The 22,061-nt window shown below is 31.5% G+C and overlaps 1 protein-coding gene and 1 long non-coding RNA gene across 2 annotated transcripts in view; both read left to right on the top strand.

Annotated features, from left to right (window-relative positions):
• Nucleotides 1-22,061, top strand: part of LOC143078977 (uncharacterized) — a 38,997-nt gene continuing 16,936 nt past the window's right edge. Inside the window, exon 1 of the mRNA XM_076254056.1 lies at nt 1-64. The gene's annotated coding sequence lies outside the window, so the exon portion shown is untranslated. The remainder of the gene's footprint in view (nt 65-22,061) is intronic.
• Nucleotides 132-9,994, top strand: LOC143078976 (uncharacterized). The gene is made up of 4 exons (XR_012979318.1): nt 132-281; nt 7,466-7,603; nt 8,334-8,991; nt 9,755-9,994. It is a non-coding gene; the product is annotated as an uncharacterized LOC143078976 (long non-coding RNA).

Raw genomic sequence — 22,061 nt, 5'->3', positions numbered from 1 at the left:
TACAGATACAGTTTGCAAAACAAACACACAAGTGATCTAGAACAAATTTTTATAAGGAAATGAGGTATATAATATACAAGGTTATAGATATTGTAACCCGGACTGTAACCTCGTATTTGTGCGCATGCGCGACCGGAACTGGGCGGATCCGTTAATTTCTACTTTCACTTTTTGAAAAAAAATCTTCTATGTGGAGATAGATTTGTGTTAATAGGACATGAAACTTGAAACTGGTGAAAATGTAACAAATCTTGTAAAACGAGAGTGGTTTGATGTTGATGGTGATTTTTCATACACCTTATCAGGGGCGAATCCAGCCATTTGAAAAAGGGGGGGTCCAACTATAAGTCACCATTCCAATGCATTGATCGTTAAAAAAAAGGGGGGGGGTCCAACCCCCCTGAACTCTCCCCTGGATCCGCCACTGCACCTTATCACTATTTGTCCACCATTACTGGATATCACACAAATTGTAGTAAAATTTTGAAGTAAAAAAAATATCTGAAGCCACAAAGGAAAAATGATTGTTGTATTCGTCAAAAGTTCTATGCAGTCAGGTCAACCGGGGTTACCAATAATTAAGGTGTATTCAATATGATAGATAATTGCTATATATCTAGGACCTTGATTTATCTCTTCTGTCACTTTATGATATTGGTCGATGGTGATGCGGCATGTGATACGGATTTTGCCATGTTATATACGCTTTATCATATATTTCACCAGACTTTATATATATGTCACCATACTTTATATATCTGTCCCCACACTTTATATATATATGTCACCAGACTTTATATATCTGTCACCACACTTTATATATCTGTCACCACACCTTTTATATCTGTCACCACATGCACATTTTATATATCCGTCACCACACTTTATATACCTGTCACCAGACTTTATATATCTGTCACCACACTTTATATATATATGTCACCAGACTCCGTCACAACACTTTATATATCTGTCACCACACTTAATATATATCTGTCACCACACTTTATATTCTGTCACCACACTTTATATATCTGCCACCACACTTTCTATATCTGTCACTAAACTTTCTATATCTGTCACCACACTTTATACATCTGTCACCAGACTTTATATATCTGTCACCACACTTTATATATCTGTCACCAGACTTTATATATCTGTCACCACACTTTATACATCTGTCACCAGACTTTATATATCTGTCACCACACTTTATATATCTGTCACCAGACTTTATATATCTGTCACCACACGTATTATATATCTGTCACCAGACTCTGTCACCACACTTTATATATCTGTCACCACACTTTGTATATCTATCACCACACTTTATATATCTGTCATTACACTTGACATATCCATTTCTACACTTTATATGTCTATCACTACTTTATATATCTGTCACACCACTTTATATTCTGTCACCACACTTTATATATCTGCCACCTCACTTTATATATCTGTCACTGAACTTTCTATATCTGTCACCACACTTTATATATCTGTCACCAAACTTTATATTTCTGTCACCACACTTTATATATCTGTCACCACTCTTTGTATATCTATCACCACACTTTATATATCTGTCATTACACTTGACATATCCATCACCACACTTTATATCTCTATCACCACTTTAAATATCTGTCACATGACTTTATATATCTATCACCACACTATATATATCTATCACCATACTTTATATATCTGTCACCACACTTCATATATCAATCAGCACACTTTATTTATCTCTCATTACACTTTATATATCTATCACCATACTTTATATATCTGTCACCACACTTTATATATCTGTTACCACACTTCATATATCTGTCATTATACTTAACATATCCAACACCACACTTTATATATATCCATAATGTCTTTATCTATCACCCCACTTTATATATCTGTCACCACACCTTATGTATATATCACCACACTTAACATATCCATCACCACACTTTATATATCAATCACCTCACTATATATATCTATCACCTCACTTTATATATCTATAATTACACTTTATATATCAATCAACACACTTTATATATCTATCACCACACTTTACATATCTGTCACCACACTTTATATATCTGTCACCACACTTTATATATATCTGTCACCAGACTCTGTCACCACACTTTATATATCTGTCACCACACTTTGTATATCTGTCATTACACTTTATATATCTGTCATTACACTTGACATATCCATCACCACACTTTATATATCTATCACTACTTTAGATATCTGTCACCACACTTTATATTCTGTCACCACACTTTATATATCTGCCACAACACTTTCTATATCTGTCACCAAACTTTATATACCAGTCACCACACTTTATATATCTGTCACCATACTTTATATTTCTGTCACCACACTTTATATATCTGTCACCACTCTTTGTATATCTATCACCACACTTTTTATATCTGTCATTACACTTGACATATCCATCACCACACTTTTTATATCTATCACCACTTTATATCAATCAGCACACTTTATATATCAATCAGCACACTTTATAAATCTATCACCATACTTTATATATCTGTCACCACACTTTATATATCTATCACCATACTTTATATATCTGTCACCACACTTTATATATCTGTCACCAAACTTTATATATCTGTCAATATACTTAACATATCCATCACCACACTTTATATATTCATAATGTCACTATATATCTATCACCCCACTTTATATATCTGTCACCACACCTTATATATCTGTCACAACACTTAACATATCCATCACCACACTTTATATATCAATCACCTCACTATATATATCTATCACCTCACTTTATATATCTATATTTACACTTTATATATATTTCACCACACTTTATATATCTATCACCACTTTATATATCTGTCACAAGACTTTATATATTATCTGTCACCACACTTTATATATATATCACCATACTTTATATATCTGTCACCACACTTTATATATCTGTCACCACACTTTATATATCTGTCATTATACTTAACATATCCATCACCACACTTTATATATCCATAATGTCACTATGTATCTATCACCCCACTTTATATATCTGTCACCACACTTTATGTATATATCACAACACTTTATATATCTGTCACCACACTTTATATATCTGTCACAACACTCTATATATCTGTCACCAGAATTTATATATCTATCACCACACTTTATATATCTGTCACCACACTTAACATATCCATCATCACCCTTCATATATCAATCACCTCACAATATATATTTATCACCTCACTTTATATATCTATCATTACACTTTATATATCTGTCACCAGACTTTATATATCTATACCCACACTTTACATATCTGTCACCACGCTTTAAAAATCTATCACAAAACTTTATGTATCTGTCATCTAACCTTATATACCTGTCACAAGACTTTATATATCTATCACCACACTTTATTTATCTGTTACCACACTTTATATATCTCAACAAACTTTATATATGTGTCACAATATTTTATATATATGTCACCACACTTTATATATCTGCCACCACACTTCATAAATCTTTCACCACGCTTTTAACATCTGTCACCACACATTATATATACATCACCACACCTTATACACATCACCACACCTTATATATATATATATATATATATATATCACCACACTTTATATATCTGTCACCAGACTTCATAAATCAATCACCACACCTTATATATCTGTCACCACACTTTATATATCTGTCATCAGACTCTGTCACCACACTTTATATATCAGTCACTATACTCTGTCACCACACTTTATATATCTGTCACCAGACTCTGTCACCACACTTTATATATCCACCACCTCACTACATATATATCTATCACCTCACTTGATATATATTTTACTCCATTATTTATGACTTTATAAATCTATCACCACACTACATATATCTGTCTCCATACTTTATATATCTGTCACTACACTTAACATATCCATTATCACACTTAACATATCCATTATCACACTTTATATATCACTCACCTCACTATATCTATATCTATCTATCTACTCACTTTATATATCTGTAACAACACTCTATATATCTGTCACCACACTTTATTTTTATCCACCAGACCTTATCTGTCACCACACTTAACATATACATCATCACACTTTATATATCAATCACTTCACAATATATATCTATCACCTCACTTTATATATCTATCACTACACTCTATATATATATCTATCCCAACACTTTATATATATATCACTACACTCTATATATCTGTCACTAGACTTTATATATATATCACCACACTTTATATATCTGTCACCATACTTAACATATATATCACCAAACTTTATATATCAATCACCTCACTATATCTATATCTATCACCACACTTTATATATCTACCTCCACATCTAATATATCAATCACCTCACTTTCTATATCGATCACCACACCTTATATATCAATCACCTCACTTTAGACATTTGTAAGTACACTTTATATATCTTATCACCACTTTATGTATCTATCACCACATTTCTATATCTATCACCACACTTATATATCCATCACCTCTCTTTGTACATCTGTTTCTACACTTTACATATCTATAATCTTACTTTCTTTATCTATCACCTCACATTCTTTATCTATCATCTCACTTTCTTTATCTATCACCTCACTTTTTTTATTTATCACCTCAATTTATATATCCATCACCTCGTATGATATAGCCATCACCACAGTCTATATATTTATCACCTAACATGATATCTTCACTTCATTTATCTATCACTACCTTCTATATACATATCACCTCAATTCAATTTATTTTTTTCTATCCCCATACTTAATATGTTTGGTATATTCTCTTACTGTATAAGGCTATCACAACTCTATGTGTATCTGTTAAAACCATGTTTATACCAATTTGAAAGTGGATATAAGCATACTAACGATTGATTTATATTTGCAGCAATCTGTGTATGTTTGCTGAAAACTAAAAATGATTCAGTTCGGCACCTATCATTGTAACTATTTGTTTTTCAACATGGTTGATTTTGTTGCACAATCATACACATTTCAATTTTGAAAACTATTATTGTCATTGTAGAAAAGACTGGTGTTTGTGTGTGTATCTTTTCAGAAAATGGGTGGGATTCTTATTGCTATATAGAGATATTTGAAAAACAAACAGAACATATTAAAGCACACCACATGACTGATATCTGGATAGTATATTAATACAGCCTAGCGATATATGTAGGACTGTATCTGTAGGACACCAAATTGAGGAATAGATATCTATGACCACACTCTACATATCTATCACCACTCTGTATAATTAATAACCTTACTGTATATATCTATCACCGCTCTGTATCATCAATCACCAAACTGAATATATTTTTCACCACTCTGTATCATCAGTCACTATATTGTTTATCTCTATCACCATACTAGACATCTATCCCCACTCTGTATCACCAATTACCACACTGTATATAGCTATCAACTCTCTGTATGTATCTATCACCACTCTGTATCATCAGTCACCATATTGTTTATCTCTATCACCACACTAGACATCTATCCCCACTCTGTATCACCAATTACCACACTGTATATAGCTATCAACTCTCTGTATGTATCTATCACCACTCTGTATCATCAATCCTCATAGTGCATATATCTTTCACCACTCTGTATCATCAGTCACCATATTGTTTATCTCTATCACCATACTAGACATCTATCCCCACTCTGTATCACCAATTACCACACTGTATATAGCTATCAACTCTCTGTATGTATCTATCACCACTCTGTATCATCAATCCTCATAGTGTATATATCTTTCACCACTCTGTATCATCAATCACCCTACCCTTTATATGTATCACCACTGTGTATTACCTTTCAACACTCTGTATCATCAATCACTTCACTGTATATATTACCACTCTGTGTCATCAATTATCACACTGTGTAATAATCAATCTGTCATTAATCACCTTACTTTATATATCTATCATCACACTGTATATATTTATCACCACACTATATACAACTTTCACCTAACTCATCATATGTCAAAACAACTTATGTATCTATCACCACACTTTATATATCTATCATCAAACTTTATATATCTATCATCACACTTTATACATCTATCACCTACCTGATCATATGTGACAACACTTTATATATCTATCACCACACTGTATATATGTCACCACACTTTGTATATCTATCACTTCATTCTATATAAGAAAGACCTCATTTAATTGATACACCATCTCAGTTTATATATCTATCATCTTATTTAATATATCTATCAATACACTGTACATCTATCACTACATTTTATACATATATCACCACACTGTGTATCTGTTACCACAATTTGTATATCTATCATCTCACTTTATATATCTTTCTATTAAATTTATATATCTATTTCCTCATTTTATATATATATGACATCCCTGAAAATATTTTATTGACCTCACTGTTGATATTTTTTCACCATATTTTATATATGTATCCCCTCCACATATGTCATGTATGTATCTTTTAACTAACTGCACTGTTTAAATCAATCACAACACCATTGATATATATGTCACCACATAGTATATATATATATTTTACAGATCTAACATTGTTGGATTGATGTTTAGATGAGTTGTATATACATTATGTACACAGCCATGTATCACCATCATTGATGCAATCCGATGGATTAATCTGTTGGAAAGTTGTCACTGACTCAGACGTACTTATATATATATCAGCAGGGTTAAAGAACATCAGTTGTTCGACCTGTTAGTCAAATGCGTTTTGTTTAAAAATACTTTTTCACTTTGTTGGTCTTTTGGAAAATGTTGTTTGTGCTGTTTTTAGACCCTTCTACAACGAAATTTGTTTGACATGCACACGTATAAAAATTGCGGTTTTTATCCAACGCAATCATAGGTTTGAACGTAGTTTTCAATTTAGACTCGTTTATATATATATATATATATATATATATATATATATATCATCCTTTTGTTTATATATCATCACACTGTATATATCTTAATACTATTCTGTGGACCCTTTACCTCACTGTATATACACATAACCCCACTATAACTAAGTCCACACTTATCACCTATCTATATATATTTATCACCATCATATCATATTTATAGTAACACAATGATTATATCTATCATCATTCTTTATCTATTTTTCACAAGACTGTATACTATAACTTGTTGTATTTTCTCTAAGTCAGAGAAATGTACTGGTCATTGTATAATTTGCAGTGGAAGGAGATATGCAGATATGCAATGTCCACTGAGATATGTTTGTATAAGCTTATATACTTGTTATGTAGCAATTATCAAATTCATTATTTATATTTGTGTTCTTCTTGCAGAAATACCAAACAACATTTTGCAGGGATTTAGAGGTCATTGGTGAAAATGGAAAAAAGGAAATGGTTCATCTAATTTTAAGTGAAATAACAAGAATAGTTAAATGATTTACAACCAAGCAGCACTCAGAAATAGTGATGGTAAAGTATTTTTAGAAAATAATACTCGAAAAAAGATATATACAGTGTGGTGCTTTATAAATTATATATTCTTCCATTGCTACAGTCGCTGTATTTAGCACCACATTCTTCATATATATCACAACAGTCTCAATAGGGACCCCCATACTATGATTATCTATCACTATAGTCTCAATAGCTATCCCCATACAATGATTATCTATCACTAGTCTCAATAGCTATCCCCATTCTATGATTATCTATCACTACAGTCTTAATAGCTATCCCCATACTATGATTGTCTATCACTACACTCTCCATACCAATGCCAACAGTCATTATGTATATATCATAATAGTATCATAATATTCTCTATGTATATCTCGGGATAATACAAACGCTACCCCCTTACTTTATTTATCAATCACCTCACTTCATATATTAATCACCACACTCTCTATATATATCCCCAACTCTCTGTGGACCGCCCCAAAAGTCTCTCTGTATATCTCCACAAAATAAACACCTATCATCTTACTTTATTAATCAATCACCTCACTGTATATTTTCACCTCAATTTATATATTATTTCTATCACACCACTGGGTATACCTTTCAAAGCCCTATTTATATCATTTTAAAAGTAGATATGAGCATGATAATAATCCACCTTTCTGTACAGAAATCTGTTTATGTTTATTCAGATTTTAAACTAAAAATGACTCAATTGTTATTATTTTTTTTTCTTCAGAAAAGTGAAACTAGATTTTTGAAAGATAGAATATAGAAGAAAAAAGAAAAGGTAATCTTCATTAAAATTAAAAGTATTACTCATAGTTATCAAAGGTACCAGGATTATAATTTAGTACGCCAGACGCAAGTTTCGTTTCTACATAAGACTCATCAGTGACGCTCATATCAAAATAGTTAAAAATCAAACAAATACAAAGTTGAAGAGCATTGAGGATCCAATATTCCAAAAGTTGTGCCAAATACGACTAAGGTAATTTATGCCTGGGATAAGAAAATTCTTAGTTTTTCGAAAAATTCAAAGTTTTGTAAACAGGAAATTTATAAAAAATGACCAAATAATTGATATTCATGTCAACACCGACACTTTACTCTTTACATATGTATGTAAAGATTTAATAAGCAATTAAACAATCCTGGTTGAAATGAAATAATTTAAAAGAAATGTTTTTTAAAGAATAACTGCTCCAACATATCGTGCAATATTTTATGTAAATATCATGTCAGATATCTTTTCAATAAAAGTAGCAAATATGGTATACTAACTGTCAGTGAAAGATTCTATCATTCAAGATGAGTAAACCTTAAAAATATATTGTTTCAGTGTTATTGTACTTGTAACTATGTCTACATGATACTTCTGCTGGCACACACATAATGTATATTCCACCACATATTATGTATCTACTGCAACACATAGTATAATTATGGCCACATATAATATATCTACCGCCACACATAATCAATCACCACACTACATAAGTCATTCACCACAGTCTGTGTATTTATCACCACAATATTTTTGTCTATCACCACACTATTGTCTATCAAGAAACTATGTGTTGTCTGTCACCATGCTATGTTTGTCTATCACCACAATTTGTTTGTCTATCACTTCAGTATGTTTGTCTATCACCACACTATTGTCTATCACCATGCTTTGTTTACCTATCACCATGCTTTGTTTACCTATCACCACACTATGTATGTCTATCACTTCGGTATGTTTGTCTATCACAACACTATATATTTTAATCATCACAGTTTACATATTCACCAACACATTCTTATTACCAATACTTGATAAAAAGAAATAGTTATGATGAAGCCTTGTTTTCTCTCACATTGTCATTTCATAAAACAAAAAGGTAAATCATTTGAGTCATGGTTCTGTGTAAAGTCATTACTAAAGAAAAAAATAATTTTAACTTTTCATTTAAATGATTGGTCTCACAAATGAATTGTATTTCTGCATTACAAATTTTACAATTTGATACAATCTTGGGATTATGTTCTGTTTTTGCACTGATGAAACACGCTTTATTCTTAGATGGAAAATAAATAACAACTGTTTGAGGCATTGAAATTCTGTATTGTATTGGACTAATTATATATTCAACTGAACCATATATTATTTTGTAGGTTAAACAAGACTTAGTGCCAGCCACACAATTAAGAAAGAATACGAACAAGAATTCTTTACAGAACAGGGGAGACTATTTTACTGTGCTTAGATCTGTGTTTTTGTTATAATTAATTAATATTGTAATTTGTTCTTGGATAAAATATCTGCAATGTGGAGGACAACTGAACTGTGTTCTTATATATTGAAGACGTGCAATGATTTAAAATGCATTTAAGATGAACTTTTCTTTTTACTACTCGGAAAATGGTTATCATTAAAGAAACAAACATAGAATTCATTTACATGAATACATTTTATGTTCTATGTATAAAATGTTATCTAAAAGGTGAAAGTAAACAGATTCCTGGCTGTTTAAAATCAAATCAAAGCAGTTTTATTGTGTAGTTAAGAATGTGTATACGTTGTTCATGCATTTATGTATTTGAATATTTAGAATTGTACAATGTATTGAGTTTAGTGGATCTTTCATTCTATGTTATTTAGGTTTGATTTTCATGAAATAAAAAGTTCTAAAATTTTATTATAACTTTTACTTTGTATCAATGTGACAATTTTCCAGCAACAGTCCTATATGATTGCTTTTCTGTATATATAATGAAATTCCTCATCTCTTTATTGACAAGAAATAAATATTGTGTCTATGATGATGATAAGAAAATGTAAACAGTCTTATGATAGGGAGACTTGGAAAATCTTGAAATAATTGTATATGAAGCTCATAAAATAGAGTCAGTGGTTTCCTAAAATATTCAGATTATTCCAGAGGGAACATCTACAATCTTTTATGCACATTTTATATGTTATCGACTGTTAGTAGATATAGGAAGATGTGGTTAGACATGCATAGGTACTTTAGTCAGGGTGAAATATATCCAAAAGACACTTATAGAGTAGGCTGTATGTGTTGAAATTCTCCATGAAAATTTATTCACTAGGCTGCAAGTGTCAAACTTTGAGGACATCTACAATGCTTCATACACATTTGATATTTTACTCACTGCAAGGGATATATAGGTACATGAAATCTTTCCACAAACATTTATACAGTAGGCTGCAAGTGTTGATATTTGAGAGGGAAAATCTGCAATGCTTCATACATATTTGGTATTTTCCCAACTGCAAGATATATATTAAAGAGGAACGAAATATACAAGAGGAACAGTCAAACTCATAAATAGAAAAGCTTAGGTACATTAGTAAGGATCAAATCTTTACATCAACATTTATGCAGTAGGCTGCAAGCGTTCATATTTGAGATAGATCATCTACAATCCTTCATACACATTTTGTATTTTACTGACTACAAGACATGTAAAAAAAACATGAATATGAAATATTTCCAGGAAAATTATAAAGCTGTGGTTTGTGCTCATAGTTGAAGGCCGTATGGTGACCTTTAGTTGTTATTTTCTGTGTCGATTTGGTCTCTTGTGGAGAGTTGTCTCATTGGCAATCAATACCATATCTTCTTTTTTTATAATAAGGAGGATGTAAGTGTTGATATTTGAGAAGGAACATCTACAATCCTTCATATATAGATATAACAAGATGTGATATTAGACAAATCTTCATCCAAGTCCCAAGTTGTAAAAGTAACCAATTATAACATGTTTAAGTCAAAGTTCGGTTTTCAACACAGAGTTTTTGCTCACACCGAACGGCAAGCTATATAGGGCCCAAACTATTGTGAACCATTCAAACGGGAACACAAACGAATTTATCTAAATGAAAAAAACGAGAAACACTTATGAACCACGTCAACAAACAACAACCACTGAACATCAGGTACCTAATGAGGACAGGCGAATAACAAATGCAGCGGAATTAATTTTTTTGATAGGTACCAAGCTTAACCCTTAACAGAACAACAGTGTGACATCACAACATAGAAAGACTCACTATGAAATATGAATTAAAATGGGTTAACTTAATAAAAAAAATTCTAAGGGTTCCGCGGAACCCAGTGTCTCGCCTACTTTTGCTGTAAATCGCAGGCTCAACAACAATGAGGAAAAAAATCAATAAAAATATTCCTCTTGATACTTTCTTATGATTGTAAGAACCTTCTGTCCAAGTTTGGTAAATATCTAGGATAGTTAATGAATCTAATAAGAAAAATTTAACTGCAGACTGTATGTAATGTTAACTGGAAGAAAATCTAAATCCATTTAAAAGAAAAATACAGAAAAAATGGAGTTATCTTTTTACAAAATTTACTTCTGGATACTATCTTATAAACATAAATAAGCTTATGTCCAAGTTTAGTACAAACCCAGGATAGTTTAAGAAAGTTATTAAAATTTTAAAAACTTTAACCACAGAGTGAATGTAATGTTTCGCCACAGAAAAACTAAGTCCATTTAAAAGTAAAATACGGAAAAAATGAATTTATTTTTTTACAAAATATACTTCTGGATACTATCTTGTGATCACAAACAAGCTTCTGTCCAAGTTTGGTAGAAATCCAGTATAGTTTAAGAAAGTTATTAAAATTTCAAAAACTTTAACCACAGAGTGAATATTTGTGGACGCCGCCGACGACGACGCCGACGACAGAATGTAGGATCGCTTAGTCTCGCTTTTTCGACTAAAGTCGAAGGCTCAACAAAAAACATACAACCACAAACTTGAATGTATACACTGAAGGAATGAGTTTGATATATGCCACAATGATAATACAAAATCATTAGAATAAGGGATTATATGTTAAACAATTTCACATGGATAACCACAACCTTTATTGTAAAGGATCACGTTTGGGAGTTTACCGACTACAGGAGCTATATTGATACTAAGGTAATACTGAAATCTATCAATGTACATTTATACAGTAGGCAGTATGTGCTTGAATTCGAGAAACAACACCTACAATCCTTTGTGTACATTTGATATAATACAAATTGCAGGATAATGGTCAGAATTTGTTCAGTAGGCAGGATGAGCTTAATTCGAGAAACAACACCTACAATCCTTTGTGTGCATTTGATATAATACAAATTGCAGGATTATGGTCAGAATTTGTGAATCTGCACAAACTATCGTATCGTTTATGTTGGCACCACCCACAAAACATAAACCGTTAGTTCTTTATCTGTATTTTTATCTTCAAGTTGTCTTTGTGTTTACTTTTGTAGGACATGTATCTGCTCATTATATTACTCGTTGTAATTATCACCATCTACTCTAAAACTCCTAACCGAAATGTAATAATCTTTTGGCATAATGTTAACTTTCTAATGTTGTAGTGCAATTTATATTGTAGTAGATTTTTTGAAGCATGAACGTATTTTACAATAGGTTTATTTGAGAGATACACAGTGTTAAGGATTTGTATAGTGAGAAGGATTTTGCGGTTTATACAAATTCTTGCCAATATTTATCCATAAATTCTGAAAACCCTTTATTACAATAATTTATACCTTCTTATAATCTTAACCATATTACATGTTAATGGATTTTACACTCATTTTCTGAAACCCTATATTACAATAAATTAAATTTTCCCATTACAATAAATTAAAATTTCTCATAATCTTAACCATATAATCTTTAAGCATCTCATTCTTTTATCAGATTTCTTATAGCGTATACTTTATACACTTGGAGATTCACTTATATTCCCATGAAAAGCCTGAAATTAACAGGTACGCAAGCTCAAAATATAATTGTAGTTATCTTTATTCGTTTTGGCATTACTTATATCTCAATTATTATATAAATTAGGTTAAATCTTAAGGAGTTAATATACAGTTACACGAAAGGCTGTTCTCTCAGTCGTATTGATTTAAATCAAGAAAGGATTTGTCTTCAGAATAACCGATATTGCTTCAATTTAATACGCCGTTTCACACTGTGTTCCTTTTTTGAATAGCAAGTACACTTGTTCCAAGTTGGGGAGTAATTTTTAATCAATTATGCGACAGTTATATCAGTTGTCCATATAGCACTTGACCCTTTTTCAACATGGTATTGAAAAGTCCAACATTATAGGGGTAAATCATATGTCAGCTGGTGTTCGCACACCAAACTTCAAGATCATTTAAGATCGACAGGTTATAGTTTATAAAGTATCATCATTCATCGAAACATTTAACAGAGTGTTATAAGCAATTAAGATATTTTCTTCATTTCATTGTAAAATATGTTATAAATCTGAACTTCGGACAGACGTTAAATTAATTGTTAGTCAAGCAAATCTGTTAATGCTACATCCATTTCTATGATTACTGATAGAATAACTGAATGCAAACAAACAGAAAAATATATTGAAAACTTCTTCAAATCTTGTATCTTGTACGTTTTAACAAATTACAAAGTTTAGTCCTATATTTTTTTAAAGTTTATTCATATGTATCATGACAAATGTACACGTATCAAGTTGAACTTCTAACTAATTTTACTACTGACTTCTGTGCGTGAAATATTCGTCGCTGGGCGTTGAACATTTGTTCTAAAAACAGTTGTTAGCATGACACGGGTTATGTTCTTCTCATATATGTTATGATGGTATGATGCTAAACCCCTAACGGGAAGGATTGTGCCTGATGTTCATATGATGAAATCATAATCTTTCAGTCAGTTTAATTGAAGTCTGGAGCTGGCATGTCAGTTAACTGCTAGTAGTCTGTTGATATTTATGTATTATTGACATTTTGTCTATTTTCTTTGGTTACATCTTCTGACATCAGACTCGGACTTCTCTTGAACTGAATTTTAATGTGCGTATTGTTATGCGTTTACTTTTCTACATTGGTTAGAGGTATAAGGGAGGTTTGAGAACTCACAAACATGTTTAACCCCGCCGCATTTTTGCGCCATTCCCAAGTCAGGAGCCTCTGGCCTTTGCTAGTCTTGTATTATTTTAATATTAGTTTCTTGTGTACAATTCGGAAATTAGTATGGCGTTCATTATCACTGGACTAGTATATATTTGTTTAGGAGCCAGCTGAAGGACGCCTCCGGGTGCGGGAATTTCTCGCTACATTGAAGACCTGTTGGTGACCTTCTGCTGTTGTTTTTTATTTGGTCGGGTTGTTGTCTCTTTGACACATTCCCCATTTCCATTCTCAATTTTATGCAACAGGAATTAATCAATATATATACCATAAAAAAAATCAAGTACTCAGAAAACGTAGTAAAGTTGTTCCAGCTAATGATTTAGTAACAAACAAATGAGGTAGTCGTAAGAGGTAATACTTAATTAAATTCCATAAGAGTGAAATTATCTTTATTCATGATAGCATGTTATCTATGTCAAGTAATTTTATATCACAACCAGATCTGAGCTTAAATCATGCCTTGAACATTCAACGATCCGTGTATATGAGAGAGTCGACAAATTGCTTAAATAAAATGACTATCTTCAGTTAAAAACCAAATCCTCTAAATATTTGCGGCTTCTGGTTGGTACTCCACAACATATATATTTTTTTATCTTTTTATCTGTATCTCTATTATTAACAAATATCAGTCTTTCTTCAATAATTATAAACCTCCCACGGAAAAAGATATATTCAGTGAAGATTTTTGGTGTGGTTTGTGTTGCTAAGTTTTTTATCCCTGGCGTTGTCCCTTTATTTTTTACGTCTCAGTTTGTAAGTCCCTTTGTTATCGATCGCCTCTCTTAAGCTTAACTTCTGCGAGGTTTTGAATAACTGCATCTGCTGTATGTTCCCTTCAAATCGATTGATAGTTGTGACTTTTTGAATCGCTATACTACATTTTCAATCAAATGATAGAAGTTTTTTTTATAAATAGCCATTTATTATCAGCAACTAATAATTGTATGTCCACTTCGGTCAGGAAAATGATGAATACGGCATATATACTTGTAAAGAACTATGACGAAATCATGTTAGCTATATATTTTCTCCATAAAACTGTATATTAATGTTCGGCAAATAAGTTAAAATGCATGACTGTAGTTTTTCGTATTTTTCGCCATTGTCCATAGATTTGTTCGTGTGTTCTGTACAAAAGTGTATTATCAAAAGACATTTTCTTCATGAAAACTGAATATCAATGTTCGGCAAAAAAAAGTTAATAAACGCATGACTATTTTTTTGTATTTTTTTCCCAATTACCCTTAGATTTGCTCGTGCACATGTGTTGTTATGAACAAACATGTATTACCAAAAGACAGTAAAGACCGTGAAGATTCCATTCACTACAAACAAGTTAAAAATATCTAACGGTACCTTTATGATTTTTTTGCTTTGAATAATTAAAGACTTGATTTTCTCAATGCTAGTATGAAGAGATCAACTCTTTCGACATATGTCTTTCGGGATTAGATATTTCACTTTATAATAAATTCCAAGTATTACCTAAACTATGAAATAACGTCTTTTGAGTAACAAACAAGTTTTAACTAATCAACTGTATAAATTCTTCAATGGTTTCAGTACATACAAATAAACAAAAAAATATTCAGAACCACGGCTGATACAAACTGGTTCCTAGAATTCGAAACAATACCAACTGCCTATATCTCATAACCATAAACAAAACATATACAGACTGTATATGGGATTCACAGACAATAAAAAGACTAGATGTATCTTACAACCATAGAAATGCAAAGACTGTTTTAAAAACCATGTGCAGACTATTTACATTCAGATAACTTTAAAGAACCACAGACAATACATTCAGACTGTGAAGGAGAACCACAGACAAAACACACTAACGTACCTTACAATTAGACAATACTTAAGAACACATGCAATACATATAAGTTTGAGCGGATTAACGACCAACTATAATGTAAGTTTTTTTTACACATTGTTGTCAATATAATCGAATTTTATACATGTGAGAGGTTAAGCTAGCTATAAAACCAGTTTCGTTTAAAGCCACCAGTTTCAAAATCAGAAAATGTCTGTACCATTTCAGTTAAAAGACAGGTATTATACCAAATATGTCCATTTTTTAAGCATTGTTATAAATAAATGGAATTTGATGTGACAGTCATTCAAGCGAGAGGTTTAGCGCTATAAAACCAGGTTAAATCCACCATTTTCTGCATTTGAGAATGCAGGTACAAAATCAGGAATATACAAATACAAATACAAATATAACAGTTGTTGTTTATTCATTTGATGCATTTCATCATTTGATGTATTTCATCATTTGATTTTGTCATTTGATTGCTTTCCTTTTTGAATTTTTACTCGGAGTTCAGTATTCATTTATTTCACCTTTTATGCATTCTGTTTGATGTGTTTTTGCCTTTGATCAGGAACGTTCCATTTCTGCTTTTCCTAGGAGCTCTGTATTTTTTTATTTTACTTCATACAAATCAAGCATATTCTTTTTGCTCTGCATGTTCTTAATTTGTGTCACGGAAGGAGACCCATATCATGCGTTATTCTAATACATGAAGAAAATCTTGAAGTAATCTTTCAATTAAACATTGTTTTACACATGCTTAAAACTTAAAAACTTGAAATGTGATATGTTTATCAAGAAGATAACTATCCAATGGAGACTTTCAACAATGGCAAAACACATACAATATTGTATAATGTAGTTCAAAGGAGAAAACCAACCATGTCATTAGTGTAGACAACACATTTAGAAAGTGAGTAGGTTAAAATTAATCCAGTTTAGTCTGATGTAAAATCATTCTGTAATTGCCAAAAGTGCATTTGATATAAAACATGTATAAGGCAATTTCCTATAAAAATTTAATTCCAAGGGACATTACTAATAGTGAAAAAGTGGATTTGAAATGAATTTCAATCTAACCCTAATACTTGCTAAGATAAACCTTCAATATAAATTTCGTAGCAATCCTATGAATGATGTAGATTTGAAAAGGCTTTCCATGCAATTTTTCGTATAATTTATATTTCCAAGGGGAATAGCTCCTTCAATAATAATTATTTGGAACTGAATATGACTCCCCTATAAAAAGAATTCTAAACACTAACTTTCCTAGGAGCTACATTCAGTTAAAGGGTAATCAAGTATAAAGGTATATTAAAACTGCTTCTGCATCTTCTAGTTGTTACAGATACACATGTTAGAAAATGGTTAAAAAAGATATGCATTTGTCACTTTACTAGGAGAATCCAATGTTGTCAAAGAACACCAAGCATGAGAAGGAGAATTGACATAAAGTATTTTTTAAAGAACATAATATAACATGATTTATTGTACATAACTCTTTAATACTAATTGAATATAACTATAACACAAATCGAAGTGCAGTACAAATAATCTCCTCTGTTCTGTAGACATTCTTGCCTCTCATTCTTTCTTAATTGTGTGGCAGGCACTAAATCTTGTTTAATCTAAAACATAACAATATGGTTCAGTTGAATAAATAATTATTCCAAAACAATACAAAATTTAAAAGTCCCAAACAGTTGTCATTTGTTTTCCATCTAAGGACAAATAGGAGTGTTTCATCACTGCAATGGCAGAATCCCAAGACAGTATCAAAATGTAAAACTTATAGAAATACAATTCATTTGTGCGACCAATCATTTAAAGTTCAAATCATTTTTTTCTTGGGTAATTACTTTTCTTTGCTTTACAACTGTGATGATTAAAATATAAAGTGTGGTGATAGAAAAACATAGAATGGTGAGAGACAAACATAGTGTGGTGATAGACAAACGTAGTGTGGTGATAGACAAAGATAGTGTGGTGATAGACAAACATAGTGTGGTGATAGACAAACATAGTGTGGTGATAGACAAAGATAGTGTGGTGATAGACAAAGGTAGTGTGGTGATAGACAATAGTTTGGTGATAGACAAACATAGTGTGGTGATAGACAAACATAGTGTGGTGATAGACAAACATAGTGTGGTGATAGACAAACATAGTGTGGTGATAGACAAACATAGTGTGGTGATAGACAATAGTGTGGTGATAAACAATAGTGTGGTGATAGACAAACATAATATGGTGATAGATATACACAGTGTGTTGATTTATTATGTGTGGCGGTCGATATATTATATGTGGCCATAATTATATTATGTGTGGCAGTAGATACATAATATGTGGTGGTATATACATTATGTGTGTGCCAGCAGATGTATACTGTAGACAATGCTTCAAGTGCAATAACACTGAAACAATATATTTATAAGGTTTACTCATTTTGAATGTTACAATCATTGACCCCCAGTTAGTATATCATATTTGCTGCTTTTACTGAAAAGATGCCTGACATGATATTTACATAAAATATTGCATGACATTTTGGAGCGGTTATACCTTAAAAAACATTTCTTTTAAATTATTTCATTTCAACCAGGATTGTTTAAGTGCTTATTAACTCTTTACATACATATGTATAATACTTTGCTAATTAACTCTTTACATACATATGTATAATACTTTGCTAATTAACTCTTTACATACGTATGTATAATACTTTGCTAATTAACTCTTTACATACATATGTATATTACTTTAAATTTCAATGAAGATTACCTTTTCCTTTTCTTCTATTTTCTATCTATCAAAAATCTTGTTTCACTTTTCTGAAGAAAAAAAATAATAACAATGATAGGTGTCACATTGAGTCATTTTAAGTTTAAAATCTAAATTAACATAAACAGATTTCTGTACAGAAACATGGATTATTATCATACTCATATCCACTTTCAAGTTGGAAGTTGAGAGATATACCCAGTGGTGTGAAAGACATAATGTATATATTGAGGTGAAAATATTAACAGTGAGCTGATAGATATTTTGAGTGAGGTGATACATATAAAATGAGCAATTGATTTACAAAGTGAGGTAATTGGTATTTTCAGTAAGGTGATATGATATATTGTGTGGATATATACATAGAGAATTTTGGGTAAATATAGAGAGAATGGGGATATATATAGAGAGTATGTGGTGATTGATATATGTAGTGAGGTGATTGATAAATAAAGTAAGGTGATATGTGTTTATGTTGTGAAGATAAACATAGAGACTTCTGGGTTAGATATAGAGAGTGTGTGGTCATTGATAATTTTTGCGAGGTGAAAGTATATAAAGTACGGTGAAAGGTGTTTATAAAGTGGTCATAAACATATGGACTGTGGGGATAGATATGGAGATTATGGGCATATTATACGTATAAAGAGAGTTTGATGTGATTGATATATTTAGTGAGGTGATTGATAAAAACAGGAAACTGATAGGTGTTTATGATGTGGCCATAAACATAGAAACTAGTGGGATAGATATTGAGAGTATGGGGATGAATATAGAGAGTGTGTGGTGATTGATATATAAAGTGAGGTGATGGATAAATAAAGTAAGTTGATATGTGTTTATAATGTGGTCATAAACACAGAGACTGTAGGGATAGATATCGAAAGTATGGGGATAGATATAGAGAGTATGTGGTGATTGTTATATAAAGTGAGGTGATGGATAAATAAAGTAAGGTGATAGGTGTTTATAATGTGGTCATAAACATAGAGACTGTGGGGATAGATATCGAAAGTATGGGGATAGATATAGAGAGTATGTGGTGATTGATATATAAAGTGAGTTGATGGATAAATAAAGTAAGGTGATTGGTGTTTATAATGTGGTCATAAACATAGAGACTGTGGGGATACATAACAAGAGTATGGGGATATATATAGAAAGTGTGTGGTGATTGATATATAAAGTGAGGTGATGGATAAATAAAGTAAGGTGATAGGTGTATATAATTCGGTCATAAACATAGAAACTGTGGGGATAGATATCGAAAGTATGGGAATATATATAGAGAGTGCGTTGATTGATATATATAAAGTGAGGTGATTGATAAATAAAGTGAGGTGATGGGTGTTTATTATGTGAAGATATACAGAGAGACTTTTAGGATAGATATAGAGAGTGTGTGTGTGGTGATTGATATATAAAGTGAGGTGATTGATAAATAAAGTAAGGTGATAGTTGTTTATTGTGTGGAGATATATACAGAGAGACTTTTGAGGCAGATATTGGGAGTTATAACAAACAAATGGAAGTTTTTAGCGACCTTGACTGGCTATACAGCCCTTGCACGGTTGGTGGGGATATATATATAGAGTGTGGTGATTGATACATAAAGTGAGGTGATTGATAAATAAAGTAAGGTAATCTAAGGTGTTTATTATGTGGAGATATACAGAGAGACTTTTGGGGTAGATATAGAGAGTATGGGGATATATATAGAGAGTATTGGGATATATATAGAGAGTATGGGGATATATATAGAGAGTGTGGTGATTGATATATAAAGTGAGGTGATTGATAAATAAAGTAAAAGGGAAGCTTTTGTATTATCCTGAGATATACATAGAGATTATTATGATATATACATAATGACTGTTGGCATCAGAATGGAGAGTGTAGTGATAGATAATCATAGTATGGGGATAGCTATTGAGACTGTAGTGATAGATAATCATAGTATGGGGATAGCTATTGAGACTGTAGTGATAGATGGTCATAGTATGGGGATAACTATTGAGACTGTAGTGATAAATAATCATGGTATGGAGATAGCTATTGAGACTGTAGTGATATATAATCATAGTATGGGAATAGCTATTGAGACTGTAGTGATAGATAATCATGGTATGGAGATAGCTATTGAGACTGTAGTGATATATAATCATAGTATGGGAATAGCTATTGAGACTGTAGTGATAGATAATCATGGTATGGAAATAGCTATTGAGACTGTAGTGATATATAATCATAGTATGGGGATAGCTATTGAGACTGTAGTGATATATAATCATAGTATGGGGGTAGCTATTGAGACTGTTGGGATAACTGATCATAGTATGGGGGTAGCTATTGAGACTGTTGGGATATATATGGAGAGTGTGGTGATGAATGCAGCGACTGTAGCAATGGAGGAATATATTAAACACCACACTGTATATATCTTTTTTTGAGTGTGGTGCTATATGTATAAAGTGAGGTGATAGAGATATAAAATGTAGTGGTAGATGTACAGTGTGGTGATAGATATATTAAATAAGGTGATATAAAATGAGGTGGTATATTAATAAAATGAGGTCTTACTTATATAGACTGAGATGATAGATATACAAAGTATGGTGACATATATACAGGGTGGTGATAAATATACAAAGTGTTGTGACATATGATCAGTTAGGTGATAGATGTATAAGGTGTTATGATAGATATATAAAGTGTGATGATAGATATATAAAGTGTGGTGATAGATACATAAAGTGTTGTGACATATGATGAGTTAGGTGATAGATGTATATAGTGTGGTGTGGTGATAGATATATACAGTGTGTTGATAGATATATAAAGTAAGGTGAT

The sequence above is a fragment of the Mytilus galloprovincialis genome, chromosome 6 (assembly GCF_965363235.1).
Source record: "Mytilus galloprovincialis chromosome 6, xbMytGall1.hap1.1, whole genome shotgun sequence".
Classification (NCBI taxonomy): domain Eukaryota; kingdom Metazoa; phylum Mollusca; class Bivalvia; order Mytilida; family Mytilidae; genus Mytilus; species Mytilus galloprovincialis.
Note: the sequence above shows the minus strand (reverse complement) of the source record. Positions and strands in the feature narration are given on the sequence as shown.